Source organism: Pleurodeles waltl, chromosome 4_1 (genome assembly GCF_031143425.1).
Source record: "Pleurodeles waltl isolate 20211129_DDA chromosome 4_1, aPleWal1.hap1.20221129, whole genome shotgun sequence".
Lineage (NCBI taxonomy): Eukaryota > Metazoa > Chordata > Amphibia > Caudata > Salamandridae > Pleurodeles > Pleurodeles waltl.
Genome location: NC_090442.1, coordinates 530,935,904 through 530,950,346, shown reverse-complemented (window position 1 = coordinate 530,950,346; position 14,443 = coordinate 530,935,904). Strand labels below are relative to the sequence as shown.

The 14,443-nt window shown below is 42.4% G+C and overlaps 1 pseudogene; it reads left to right on the top strand.

The window, feature by feature from the left end:
- Positions 1–14,443, top strand: part of LOC138287170 (neuronal cell adhesion molecule-like) — a 246,893-nt pseudogene that overhangs the window by 65,444 nt on the left and 167,006 nt on the right.

Below are 14,443 nucleotides of genomic sequence, written 5' to 3'. Positions count from 1 at the left end.
TGTGCTTATGATTCTGGTGTTTTGCAGCTTGACTCCAATCCACGTCTGGGCAGAGTGACAGTTGGGGCTTTGTGCATACTTTTCAGACAGCCTGTACACAGGGAGGGTGGAGGTGTCACTGAGGTGCATCTACATACTGAATAGTCTTCCTGGGCTGAGAGAAGGGAGAGGCGGGGCACACCTACATTTGTAAAGGCTGTGTCCTGGCCTCACACAATAGGGTCGTTAACCCCCCACTGATGTTTGGAGCCTGTGCTGAAAGGAGAGAGGGGGCACTCCCAGAACCAGTTGTAACTGGCTGGAACCTCCTCTCCCTACCACTGTAAAACACTGTAAGAACTGACTATAAGTACAGGGGAATTTTCCCCACAATTTGAACATTCTTGGAACTTGAAACTGGACACAGAACGCTGATGAATGGACTCACCAGGAAACCGCCATGGACTGCTGCTGCTGTGCTGACCTGTGACCTGCCTGGTCACTAAGAGGAACTGCCACCATCTGCACCCCTTGTGCTGGCCTGTAGCTGGGCCCACCAGCCCTGTGCTCTTTCTTGTTTGGTTGTTCCCAGGGGCAGGGTGCTGTGGCCCCTGACCCCTGCAACGCTCTTTTTAAACCTTGGCGCAGAACGCTGTATCCAGGATCCAGGCATTTCTTCAAATTGCTGGGCTGTTGATGTGCCATAGCGCTTTGAAAGCGCTTTTCTTTTCTTAAAGGAAATCACCGCCGCAGCCCGGGCTTTAAATTATGCCCTTGTGCTTCCTGGTCGGCATCTCTGTTAAAAGAAAATCACCGCCGCAGCCCAGGCTGCATAATTTCTCTAAGCGCTGTGAAAAGCGCTTCTTGACGAAAATCACCGCCGCAGACCGGGGATGTAATTTCTGTTCAGCGCGAGGATCGCGCTCAGCTCCGTGCCCTGGGGAGCAAGGAAACCCCTTTCAAAGTGCCGAGGAGCAAGCCGGCTCCTAGCGGTGCCCCCGGGGTAGGGATCGCTCCAAGGAGCGCCCCCGGGGCACCGGCCGGCCCGACCTGGTGCCGGCATTGTTTCCAAGCAGGAGGGAGAGGAGGACGCCTCTCCCTCACCTGCTCCAGCCCCGGAGGGCTCTCCCTGTGCGTGCGGGCGGGGCAGCAGCCTCATCGGAGGCTCGCCCGTGCCGCAGGCACTCTGGTGGGCCCCCTCGTGGGCCCGAAGCAATTGGGAAGGGGTCTCCCTTCTAGGACGGGCCATGGAGGCCCAGGGAGACCCCAGGAATTAGCGGGCCCCTGGAGGGGCCCGTTTTGCAACCCGGAGGGGGTGCGTGGCACCCCCCCTCCCCCGCAAGAGATTTCTCTGGCCTGGGCCCCCCTCGAGAGGGCCGGTGGAGGCCTAGGGGGGGCCCCAGTGTTTACGGACCCCAGAGGGGCCCATTTTTGTCATAGAGGAGGTGCCTGCCGCCCTCCCCTAACCCCAGGAGATCAGGGAGGCCCCCGTTTTGCGCAGAAGAGCGCCGGGGGCCCCATTATTCGTTTTAGGCACTGGAGGTGCCTTTTCATCATTTTTCAGGTACTTTAAAACGGACTAATGTAACGTTGATTTAAAGTTCTTTTTACAGACTTTGTAATTATGTTATATTGCCTGCCTGTCCTATGATGTGTTTACATATGTGTGCACATGTTCCTTTTATGGGCATGACTTGCTAATATGTTTGCTTAACTTGCCATAGGTTTTCTAATGTTCCTACTATGGGCGTTTTATGATATTCTTATGACAAGTGTGCTAATGTGATAACGTGTTTCCTGACTACTGCTTATGCTGCAGAATACTGAGTAACCTGTGTGTTATGTGTGATGACTACTGCTAGTTTGCAGAGTAACTAATGTGTAACGTGTTCTGACAACTGCTAAGGTAGCAGGATAGTACTGTTATGTGATGTTGGCCTAATAATTACGTTGTGTACAATACAGTGTATTTTCATATAATCTGGTGTTGTGTTTCCTTTGTGGTGGGGATATTGCGTCACATGTATGTGTGTGTTGTGCAAACGCTTTACGCATTGCCTCCGGGTTAAGCCTGACTGCTCGTGCCAAGCTACCAAGGGGGTGAGCAGGGGTTATCTTGGACGTGTAACTCCCTTGCCCTGACTAGAGTGGGTAAGTTCTGCCTGATTGAGGTGCATACCCTAGCCAACCAGAAACCCCATTTCTAACAGACACTCATTATGAAAGCCTCTATAGGGCTCTATACTTTAAAAACGTATCACATCTGTGCGGTGGTGTAACACAAACTGATGGGATTTCCCTGCAGAATGTGATGAGGGACTCATGAGTCTCCTATATCTTACAGATATTTATAAGCCTTCGACTGACAACGGGGCCTGCTGGTGGGGTTGGGGCTACCTTGAGGGTTTTGACACCCCCTGCACCGCAGGTGCTGCAGGGGCCTGTGTCATATCTCTGCATTTGTGTGCCCACCAATGTTGCTTTCCTGTCTGAAGACAATTAAGTTCACCAATTGTAGACAAGTTTGCTTGAGGTATTCATAAAGCATAGCTTAGGGAGGCCATGATGTAATGTGTTACGTGTTCTATTTTGTTCTATAATTGCACCATTTTACCATGTTCAGGTTTAAAAGAGCACAAGGAAACAATATTGCAGGAGATCCTTATGTTATGCATGACAATGGAACACTGGAAGTACCTGTGGCACAAAAATACAGCAGTGGAAAATATACATGTATAGCAGCAAATACATTGGGTGTAGCAGAGAACATTGTTAAGCTGGAAGTTAAAGGTAAGCAGTATTACATCGGTCAGCATGTTGGTTTATTGAAATGTTTCCATAAATTCTGTGCACACATACTACATCTCAGTGTTCCTATCCACTATCTCTCTCCATGCTTTAAATTTATTTTTGGCAAAAGTAAGTACACTCAATGTTCCTATGTATTCATCACAATCTGTGTTCCCTCCCTCCATGGGTACAATGTTTAAGTGAATTTGTTTACACGTTTCCATTGTTTTTGTGTGAGGTGATAGCACCATCAGGAATTGGATATTCAGTTTTAGAGAAGAGAAATCTACAAGCTTAATAAGCACAATCTCAGGGAATCTCTGTTCAACCTCTAGTAGGTATGGCACAAGCAGCAGACAATCTCCAGAGAAATGTGTTTTAATTTCAAGACTTTGCAACAATTTTAAAGTTAATTAATAAAACAACAGCATTTCGTCCACAAGCCAATTTAGAACAATGAAGAAGACTATGAATAGCAAACACACAAAATAATGATTAAAATTGGATAAGGCAAACTGGAGATATTAATTTTTAAAATTTTAAGCCAAAAGGTATCTTGACTAAACACAGCATCAGCATAAGTCTCAGTTAATTGACAGGACCTATGTGTGACTTCAACCTCTCCATAACAAAGCAAGTCACTGTTTACATTTTTTGTTTTTCACCTTTTGACTTAGTATACTTTTGGAACTCAAAGTCTTCCAGTGGGACAAGATCCAAGGCTGAAGTTATTGAGGGTTCCTCTAAGCCAGAAATATCATTGCTGAGCTCCCAATGAAGCCATTAGATTTGATGCCAAAGCTCCATCTGGGACATAGTAGCATTTTATAGCTGCAAAGTCTCTCAGCTCCTGGGGCAGATTTCTCTCCTCGCCCTGCTCCACTATTTTTCCTTTAGAGAATGGGTGTGATTTAGAGTTTGGCAGATGGGATACTCAGCCACAAACAGGAAGGATGTCTGTCTGCCCTATTACAAGTGCATTGTATCCTATGTCACTTGTAATTAGGTGGCTAGGATATCTGGCACATTTGTGGCTGAGTATCCCATACACCAATCTATAAATAAGGCATTATGATCCTTTTTTGTTTCTCAAAATTCTTCACCAGGCAAGACCCAAAGAAGGAGCCAGACAGGGCTCCATGAGGTAGTATAACTTTTTTCTATATCCATTTTTAGCACACCTGGGCCCGTATTACCTAAAGGGAGCACTGTTAGGCAGAATATGTTGCTCTCAGGGCAGCTGTGAACTTGCAATGCCCCCAGAGCAGTACATTCAAGAGAAATACAGAGAAGCTGTTTAAAAGCTGCTCTGTGTTTCACTCTGCACGTGGCAACCCTCCTGCACTTTTCAGAAAGATTAAAGATCCACTTTCAGGTGGGTGCAGTGAGACACTGCACCCGCCTGCAATGGGATGACCGAGGGGTCCATGGGGCCCCTTTACATCCCACCAGAGGGTTGCCTGTAGAAGGCGCATTGGATGTGCACCACTTTCAGTGCACCTTCTAAAGGCATGTTTGCCTCTGTGCTCACATCTGTAATATGGCACGGAGGCAAAGAGATTCCATCATTTGCATGCAAAGTAGGTAATGCCCTCTAATGATAGCACTGTCACCACATGTACATCAGTGCTATCTGTATTACGAAAGGGGTCGCACAAGCATTTGCAGCATCTTCTGTAATACCACAGTACCCTTGGGTTGCCCCAAGCAGGCACAAAAACCTGCTGCACCCCCAGGGCACTTCGAGTAATACAGCCCCAGATAGGTCTAAGTGGTAGGGATTTCTTACTCACCGAGGGTGCACTCGCCTTGAGCAAGCCCCAGAACCTCATGTTGTCCTCCAGAGTTAAAACAATTACTATGGTCAATTTTCCTCCATCTGCCGGAAATTATGGGGGTCATTCCGACCCCGGCGGGCGGCGGGCACCGCCCGCCGGGCAGAAACCGGCCAAACACCGCACCGCGGTCAAATGACCGCGGCGGTGATTCTAACTTTCCCGCTGGGCCGGCGGCCAATCTCAAGAAGATCGCCCGCCGGCCCAGCGGGAAAGCCCCTGCAAAGAGGAAGCCGGCTCCGAATGGAGCCGGCGGATTTGCAGGGGTGCGACGGGTGCAGTTGCACCCGTCGCGATTTTCAGTGTCTGCAAAGCAGACACTGAAAATCATTATGGGGCCCTGTTAGGGGGCCCCTGCACTGCCCAACGACACCCGTTCCCGCCAGCCTACACCGCCAGGAACAGGCTGGTGGGAAGGGGGTCGGAATCCCCATGGCGGCGCTGCAAGCAGTGCCGCCATGGAGGATTCCCTGGGCCAGGGGTAAACCGGCGGGAAACCGCCGGTTGCCCTTTTCTGACCGCGGCTTTACCGCCGCGGTCAGAATTGCCCATGAAGCACCGCTTCCGCAGCCCTCTTACCTGGCGGTTTCGAACTGCCAGGGTCAGAATGAGGGCCTATGTCTAGTGGCACTTGTAATATGGTGGATGGGATAGTTGTCACATTTGTGATGGAGTAATCGGTCCACCAAACTCTAAATCAGGCCATGTGTCTCTTTTTAGCCAGTCCTCCTTATTCAGCTAAGCCTTCTTGGAGTGAGAAGTCATTTGGCTTTTTGTATTCCTTGGGTATGCTAACATGCACTCATTCACCTGACTATTAGAAAACAGTCCCAGTGTTCCAGAAGGAGTTAAGAGTCCTTTAGCATTATTTCTTTCAGCAGTGTCTTCTTCTTTGTATGTAGTTTTCATAGGTCCCCAGTGTTTAGTGGAGGTGGTGGTAAAGTGCCAGTCTTAGACTCTTCACTAGCCAGTGATTGGTGCATTTTTCCCAAACAATCGTGTCTACTTTCACAGCCTTTGCCCACTTCCCTTTATAGTACTTCTGCATTTTACAGTAAAAATTATTGGAATCCCTGAATCAAAAGTGGGTACCTGTTTTTTCTTCTCACTTTCCTTAAATCAGTTGTATGTTTTGATAAGGTTTCTTCCTTCTGGCAGAGTCAGGAACTGTTTTTCCCCCTTGCTGGAACTGGAGAGAGAAAGTGTACGAGGACCCTGGGAATTAATGGGGGCAGATTTTGTCAACCCAATTAGACACCCCCAAGTCACAGAAGGTAGTGTGAAGTCTGTCCTTTGTTCTGCCAAATGTTCTTGTTGCTCTGCCACATGGCTAATCCCTGTAACATGACCATATTGGTGAACTTCTAATGTATGTATGTACATATTTTTCTAAAGTTACTTTTCTGTTAGACTGTAGCATTGAGCAAAATTTCCACTTACCTTCTCATCTATTTGAGTGTTATTTTTGTAAAATTGTCTTTGTAACTGCCCTTGAATTCAGTAGAACTTTACTCTGAGGCTCTGTTTTTTAGTTTAGTGTTCCAAAGGTTGTTCATGAGGGTTTCAGGATACCTACATAAAAAAGGAAACAGAATCAAGAAATAGCTCTTGTTTTTTTAAGTATCTTTCTTTAGACCCTCCTTTCTTGTCCAATGTCTGTTTCTGTTTGTGCGAGTTAATTCTATATATTATACCAGAAGAACTCTAAAGGAAAGTCCTATCTATATGTTGGGAATGGCTGATCTGACTCCCTTCTTTAAATTTTGTGAACAAGCCTTTGCTTAGAGACTCATTTTAGGTCTGCAACACTTTGCCACCCATTCCTCTGGTATTGTTGTACAATACAAGGGAAACTCCCTTTTTAAATGCCTTAGTGCTCCTCACAGCATGATCCAGGCCTGCTACTGCCTCCTTTCACAGTCATCATGTACCTCACAACAAGGCCGGGTAGCCTAGTGTAGCTGAATGGCAGAAGCAGACACATCCACTTGGCCTGGTTGTACGTCAGTGATGACCAGAGCACACATGACTACCAATATACATGTCAGCAAGGACATCATCCACAGGAAGTGGAGACTGAGACAATAGCTGGGAACATAGAAGCAGATATAGACCCATCCAGTCACTGCCTTTCCCTCAGGCTAAGGGGCTGTGTTAGCAACATGTTCATGTGACTCGTTAGGATCGTTAAGCCATTTCTTCACAGCGTTTCACTTTGCTTTATTTACTTTTCTTTCTAAGCTGATTGTTTTTACAGTGTTTGCAGTTGTTTAAAGATATCTAATGGATCAAGTGAATAACTCGCCTTTTAGATCCAACAATGATTATCAAGCAACCAGAGTACAAAGTCATTCAAAGATTCAATAGAGTTTTATTTGAGTGCGAAGTTAAACATGATCCCACGTTAACTCTGACAACGCTATGGCTTAAGGACAACAACGAGCTACCAGCTGATGAGAGGTATGTGTCTAACTTTCAACTTCTCCTCACCACGTTATGTGTCTAATGCACATTCACAGTATGATATCTCACAGTATAGAATTTTGATGCTTTTTGTTTAGATCTCAGCCTAATATGGGCCCCCAAAACATATGTAAATGTGCCAAATTTGCTATACTAATTGTTATCATTGTTCAGTTTGTGAGGGAGCAGAACTCACAAGAGACACAACTGTGAGTATTAATTCCACTCCTCACCTCCACCAACAATGGTAATAAATAAGTCATAACTCGCAGCGCTCCTGTTTGTATGACTCATGCCATTTTTTCATGTATAGAAACAAAAAATAAATGAATTTTAGCCGAATTCAAATACAAGTGGTTGAATGAATGCAATGAGTTTATATTACTTTAATTTTGGCTTGGTCAGTATGGCACCACTTGTATTACTTCATAAAATGATTGTAACATGGCAACTGTATTCCAATGAATAGTCTCTGTCCTATTTAGGCTATACTCAGGTGAAAATGTGGAATTTAAACCTTGCACAATGGAAATACATGAAATTAGCATAATTGGCTCCAATAATATGTTATGTTGGGCCTCCCCTATTTTCAGTAGCTTGAAGAAAACTCTCTCTCCCTCGAACAGCCATTTTGTGATTATTCATTATGCTTTCTACAGATTATGACTATTTAATGCATTATGATTTATATTGTGCAATACAAAATAATATGTTCATATGCAATGCATAAATACATGCACCTATCATATCATTTTATATTTGAGTTGAGGTTCCACAGTCCAATTCAGTGTCATCTTTGGATGTCCAACACACCAGCCACATAAGACCATCTTGTGACCTGTATACCCCTAGTACACATCCAGCAATCTTAATCTATTCATTATGAACTTTCTGACTCTGCATCATTTAAAAGAGGTTGAGCTGACATACATAACATATTTGTGAACTTTAGCATTTATTTTAAAGTGGCACATGCAATGCTTCTATAAAAGCCTAAGTAGACCAGAGATAGCCCAATGGAACATGGATATTTTTAAAATATATATAAATAACATTGGTTCCAGTAGGATCACTTATCGGAACAATCAGCATAATTAGGAGCTAGCAATCCTTAGCCCCATAGTATAAGAAAACCTAGTTATGTTCACGTTATAAAGCAGCAAGGGAAGTATAGATATCAAACTGTACAAGCACCCACAAGTATGAAAATATTGATGAGTACTACACAAATCAGTAAGGGCGATTTAAGTGTGATGCAGAAAGCGTGGTGCAACATGGTTTGTGACTAAGTTGTGCAACATAATAAGGGGTATTTGGTAGTTCACAGAGATATTTCATAGTCAGTTGATAGTCCAAACACAGTGCTTCAACCCTGTTGCTCCAAGTACACGTGTTCCTCATAAGGACCAGAGATGAAATAAACCTTGCGTCAGCGCACAGGGTGTGAGAAGGATGCAGCAACCCATTTATGGCTGCCCTTTGCTATCTAGCCAAGGGTCATGGGCATTTTCCTTGCTTACTTTAGGACCTGGTACACATTTTCACACCATACCTTGACATACCTCATTTCTGAGCATGCATCTATCTCTACCTCTTACATGCAAACCTCTGAGATTTCTTTGGGGGGGAGATCTTCCGAAATAAATGTTTAGGTCTGTTTCGAATATGCATATTTAAATATGAACATAGAGCTTGTAATTATGCCACTGGGACAAGTCTAATGAGTGAGCTCTATCTTCTTAATGTGCGAAGCATGATTTATAGTAAATGTGCACTTTGAACAACGACATTGTTTGTTGGTGCTGCTGAGTCATTTGGGTTTACTTCACATTTACTGATAGGTTTATTGTGGGAAAGAGCAACTTGACAATCATGAGTGTAACAGAGGATGACGAAGGGACCTACACATGCATTGCAAACACAACCCTAGATGCCGTTTCTGCCTGTGTGGTGCTTACTGTTGTTGGTAAGTATTTGTGTACATGTTTGGAAATATTTTTGTGCAACATTCTGTAATTAGTCTTTGCTTTTCTGTGTGAACCTTAGAAATGAAAAAATATAGAAAGTGTGCTAAAATGTAAAAAGACACTACTGTTTTTTTAAATACATTCATAAAAATAACAATACAATCATGGATGCATATGTTTTTATAAAGGGAAAGCTAGAATGTTTATTAATTTGCGCATTGTTTCTGCAACTGAGCAACAGAGGCTTCAAATGCAGCGTTTCATATATCCACATCTTGAAGCATCCCTAAAATGCAGCCTTGTTACTATTGCACTTCTTATTTGCACACAGCCCCTCCTGCATGGACTTTGGACAGCAGTATATATAACAGCAAAGCTGTTTGCCCATAGCACACTTTTTTTTATTTTGAAATAGGTCTAGCTTATTGATGAAATTCACTGGTTAGTTTAAGAAATTAACAAGTCATTACACATGTGCTCATGCATCCATTTGTTGACCCACTGACTTAGGGCCTGATTTATATTTCGGCGGACTGAATTCTTTAACACAAATGTGACAAATATTCTGTCCACCGTATTAAAAGTGTCATAGGATATATTGCCCTGTTAATACAGGGGAACAGAATATCCATCACGTTTGTGATGGAGTGTCCTATCTGCCCAAATACAAATTATTCCATTAGTCCCCAATTCACCTATTTACCCATCCACAATAAAACACATACACATTAACTCAACAAACATATGCAAGGCAAAGTAAAATAATAAAGAAGGAAATATAAAACATGTCACAGGTATATGCCTGCAATAAGAAAATAACAATCCTGACACAGCATCTCATTGACCTGTAGTTCCAGCATGACTGTCATGTGTAGAAACAATGCATTGGCCATCTTGGAACGGTAACACTATGGGCAAAACCATTCCAAGATGGCCACCTGGTTTAGAAGCAGTGGGTGTGTGAGATGCAGCACACTGCCGCTGAAAAGAGAAGCAAATGGGCAAACCAGTAGCACTGCCTGTGGCCTGGCAGTATGCTCTAAAACCCAGAGTACAAAAAGGAGAAAGAAATAATTGATAGGAAATCTCGAAAAGGAGAAAATGGAAAACTAAAGAACTGGCCCACCATCACTGGTTCTAAAGGACACTCAGTTTGAGGTGGATATGCACATGTAATAAGGCAAAATGGCATCTCTCACAGGGCAATAATGTTAAATGATGAAGTGGGCTGATCCCTTGCTCCATGCTGTATGCTAAATGCTGTCATGGATGGACACAGAGTGTAAATGACATTCGAACAGAACAGTGACAAAAAAAGGCCTGACATTAAACCCCCCTATTTTTCTGTATGAACGTGTATGTATAGATATAGTACTGAGCTTGGAGCAAATCTTTATCTTCTTTGGCCATCATGGTGACTGATGCAGCATTTCTCTCAACTATCCTTTGGACCAAACTATAAAAAAATACATTCCTAGAGCAATTTTGGCGATGTGAATTGAATGAAGATTTGGCCCTGATTACGAGTCAGGTGGAGTGAAATTACCTCATGCTTTTATGTGGAAATTTTGCTCAGTTTGATTACATGTTTCACCACATGATGTTTACCAAAAATGTGCATGTGGTAACACACATACAGTAAATTTGATACCCGGAAAAACCACATTGTCAGATTTACTTGGCTAACTCGTAATCATGGCCAAGGTGTAGAGAAACTGACAACTCTTTCTTGCATACAAAACATAAAAAAAGATTTTGCATTTTTTTTAAACACATATAGCCCACCTTTGCAGAAGATTCTTCCATCAAGAATAAGTACTCAACAATGAGAATTTCAGACTGTATTTGAAAAACGCATGTATACAAGCGATTTCCAAGGGCATTTTCTCTGTAATCATTTTGACAAGTAAATGAGCACAATTGTCACTTTAGAATCTTTTAACTATTCATACTCTGTCATCAAAATGGCTAATTTGCTGAACTCCACATCCACTACAGATGTTTCTCTCACTTTATTGTGAATATACCAAAAAGCACCATGACTTTGGGCCTGGGTAAAATTGAAATTACTCTGGCATGATTTGTGTAATTTAGAAATGTTCACATTACGCCTATTTTGGGGAATTCTCGAATACACCTTAATCCCCCTTCAGACATGTGTGTGTCAAAACTTCCAGAAATGCGACATTCATTCAAAAAATGTACAATGACTGTGTGGGAACAACAGAACACTGGCAACCATTGTTAACGCTGCTTTTTATTGCACTTTTTTGAGTAAATCACCTTCTCATGTAAAAAATTGGCACGCTGACATAGGTCATATATTGCGTGATATTGACAGATTTCCATTTCATGTAATTTTGCATAGTTTTGCCAGAATTTCATGTAATAATGCAAAACCAAATTATTCAAATTTAGCACATCCATATATAACGTAGGCATTGTCTACCCAGAGTTTCTCTCAAAATCAGGATAAAGTTATACCCATGTGAAGAAAAGTTGATATTAATCAACATTTTAAGATACTTTTTAGTGCAAACCATAAAGTGAAAAGTCTCAGTGTAAAGGTCTTTGACAGGCAGTGAGCTCTGAGAGATGCCTAAGCAGTCAATGGTAGGGAAACATTAGTGAAAGGTAAAAACAAAGTAAAGTAAATTAGAATCAACATCTTTTTTGACAAGTACAATATATTCAATGTTTGCCAATAAATACCAAAGATTCTCTAATGTTGCATGATTCTGAAGAATGTTTGGAACTAGATACATTTTTTTATTATCTTTGGCTAGCACCCATGCCCTTATCCTAACAGTGCATAGTATTATTTGGTTTATGAAAAGAAACAGAACAACTTTCTAATCTACAAGCCATTGACCACAGAAAACAACAGGCACAGCTAATTCATCATATTCATTTTTCAAGACAACTCTCAATGGGTAAGCAAAATAAAAAAGATTTCCCCTTTCTTTTCAACCGAAAACCACTTTACAAATCATCCCTTTCCCATGTGTCAAATTTCTGAAATACAAGGCCCTGTCAAAGAAAGGGGCAGAACTCACAACAAGTTTGTTGGGATCACCAGAATTTATCTTCACAACCTATCTAAAGAAGTAAATCCAAACATCAATGGGGTTGGAGAGAGGGTAATCATTTCATCACCTATACCACATATGACACTTTTTGGATAATTATAAACAGAGTATTTTTGATCACTGCCTATAATACCTTTAAAAAAACATTATCTGGAAAGGAAGAAGGTGCGGGGGAAATTGTGGGGGGGGGGGGAGAGAGGTGGGGAAGACCCCTATCAGTGACAGGGAAGGGATTCCCTGTCACTGACAGTGCCTACCGCCATGGTTTTCGTGGTGGTAAGGAAGCCACGAAAACCATGGATGTAGACGGGGTCATAATCCCGCTGGTGGTCAAGTGACGCCCATTACCGCTGTGGCGGTCAGTGGGGTACATTGGCGGTTTGGCTTCAGCCAAACCGCCATTGTCATAATATGGAGGAGAGTACCTCCAGCCTGTTGCCAGTACTTTCCTCCATATTACGGCCGACTGCCGGGGTCATAATGACCCCCTTAGTCTATTTTTTTCTTTGTATGCTTCAGACTTTTTTTGCAGAAAAACTATACAATGGTGCGCTATTTAGTGAAGCAATCTACCAGAATGTTTAATCATTCATTTACTACATCTGTGTGTCAATTGCAGATCATCCAAACCAGCCTTTTGACTTACAGTTGACAGGGCACGAGGAAAGAAGTGTGCAGCTTTCATGGATACCTGGAGACGACAACAACAGCCCAATTTCAAGTGTGTAATTATCTGCTAAATAGAATAAAAAAAGTGCTGTCCTAAATGTTCAACTACAACCCAAGGAGGCTGTCATCAAAAGTATTTCCCTGTTAGTATAATGTCCTATGTCAGGCTGTATCAAATGTGCTCACTGCCTCCAATGAAAACTATTTGAAATTATCAATGGCTGTTTCAGAACAATCCATGAATTAAATAGCTCTAAGAATAATGTGTTAATCTCTGGTTGCAAAATACAAAATCTAAAGTAGTACTGCAACCTTAAGCATCACCCCTTCCATCATGTGTCCAATGTGGCAATGCGATGTGAATAAAAGTCTGCATGTATGTGTTTGTAAAAATGTATATGATTATGAACATGTCTGACATTAAGGAGTTAAACATTTGTTTCATTTTTCTGGTTTGCTGTTATGTTAAGGTGCTGCAACTCTACCTTTAAGAGTTTTTCTCACATTCAATAGAGTGAATGCACTTTAAGTATTGTATGATGGTGTTCCACATATTTTTTTCATTTTAAAAGTGAGATTGGATCCAAGTGTAATTATTAATGATTTGATTAGTGATATTCCAGATTATGTCATATGGTCTTTTATGTGTGAAATAATGTCTGAAAGTGTAAAAGGTGTATGGGGAGTATTAAGATAATGTTAATAACTGAACTTTAGCTTTTCACATGTTTTTAGGGTTTTGTTTTCTGGTAAATATCGAAACCCATGTCAACCTTAACTTCTCAATTGTTTTTGGTGGGATAGGTCACCAAGCCCGATGAAGCTGATAAAAGAGTTTAATAAAGCATTTACTTTATTATGTCCACTGGTGAAGTATAACACTTTTACTTCTAGTATGAAGTTAGCCAAAGATTGGGTGTAAGCATGATCTATGTTAGCTCCCTTACTTTGTCCACGAGTGTAGTGTAGTTTGTGCTCTTAACGCTGCCCAAGGGCCCAGGGTTTTTTTATCCCTCTGAATTGCCCATGAATTGATGTATGTTGTTCCACATACCCTGTCTTGTCCAGGGTTGGTGGCTATATTTTTAGCTATGTGCCTTGCCTGCCTGTCCTGCTTACCAAACGGTGGGTGGATTTCATAGCTCCCTACATCTTGATGTAGGGTAGGGAGTATTTTGCCTTTCCCCTGCCTTGGAAAGCCTGCAATTTTGAATACTGCTAAAGGGCATTTGTCACCTGTATCACACTTCCTTCACCCTCTTTTTGATGGAGATTGAATCATTGGACAACTAACAGCTTCTCCCATACAGATTTTGCAAACGCAGATTAATTCACATTTGTTAGCTGTCCTGAGCCTCCTTAGTACTCATTTCAAAAAGTATTTTGGAGACCAAAGACAACTGACATCAGTTCCTGTGCTCTGTGCCCTACAGTGAACAGGGCACCAGGCCATTATTAGATGTCCTGAGCTGCCTTCACACATTAAAAAAGGAGTGAACGAGGCCTGGGACAGCAAACAGCGACCCAGGTGCATGGTTTACAAATACTAACAGGTGATTTCGAGAGCTTATACTCTGTCATGGATCTCAGTATCCCTCAAACATGATGGTGAATGAAACCCAGAAAGAGAAACAGCTGTCCTGTTCTCTGT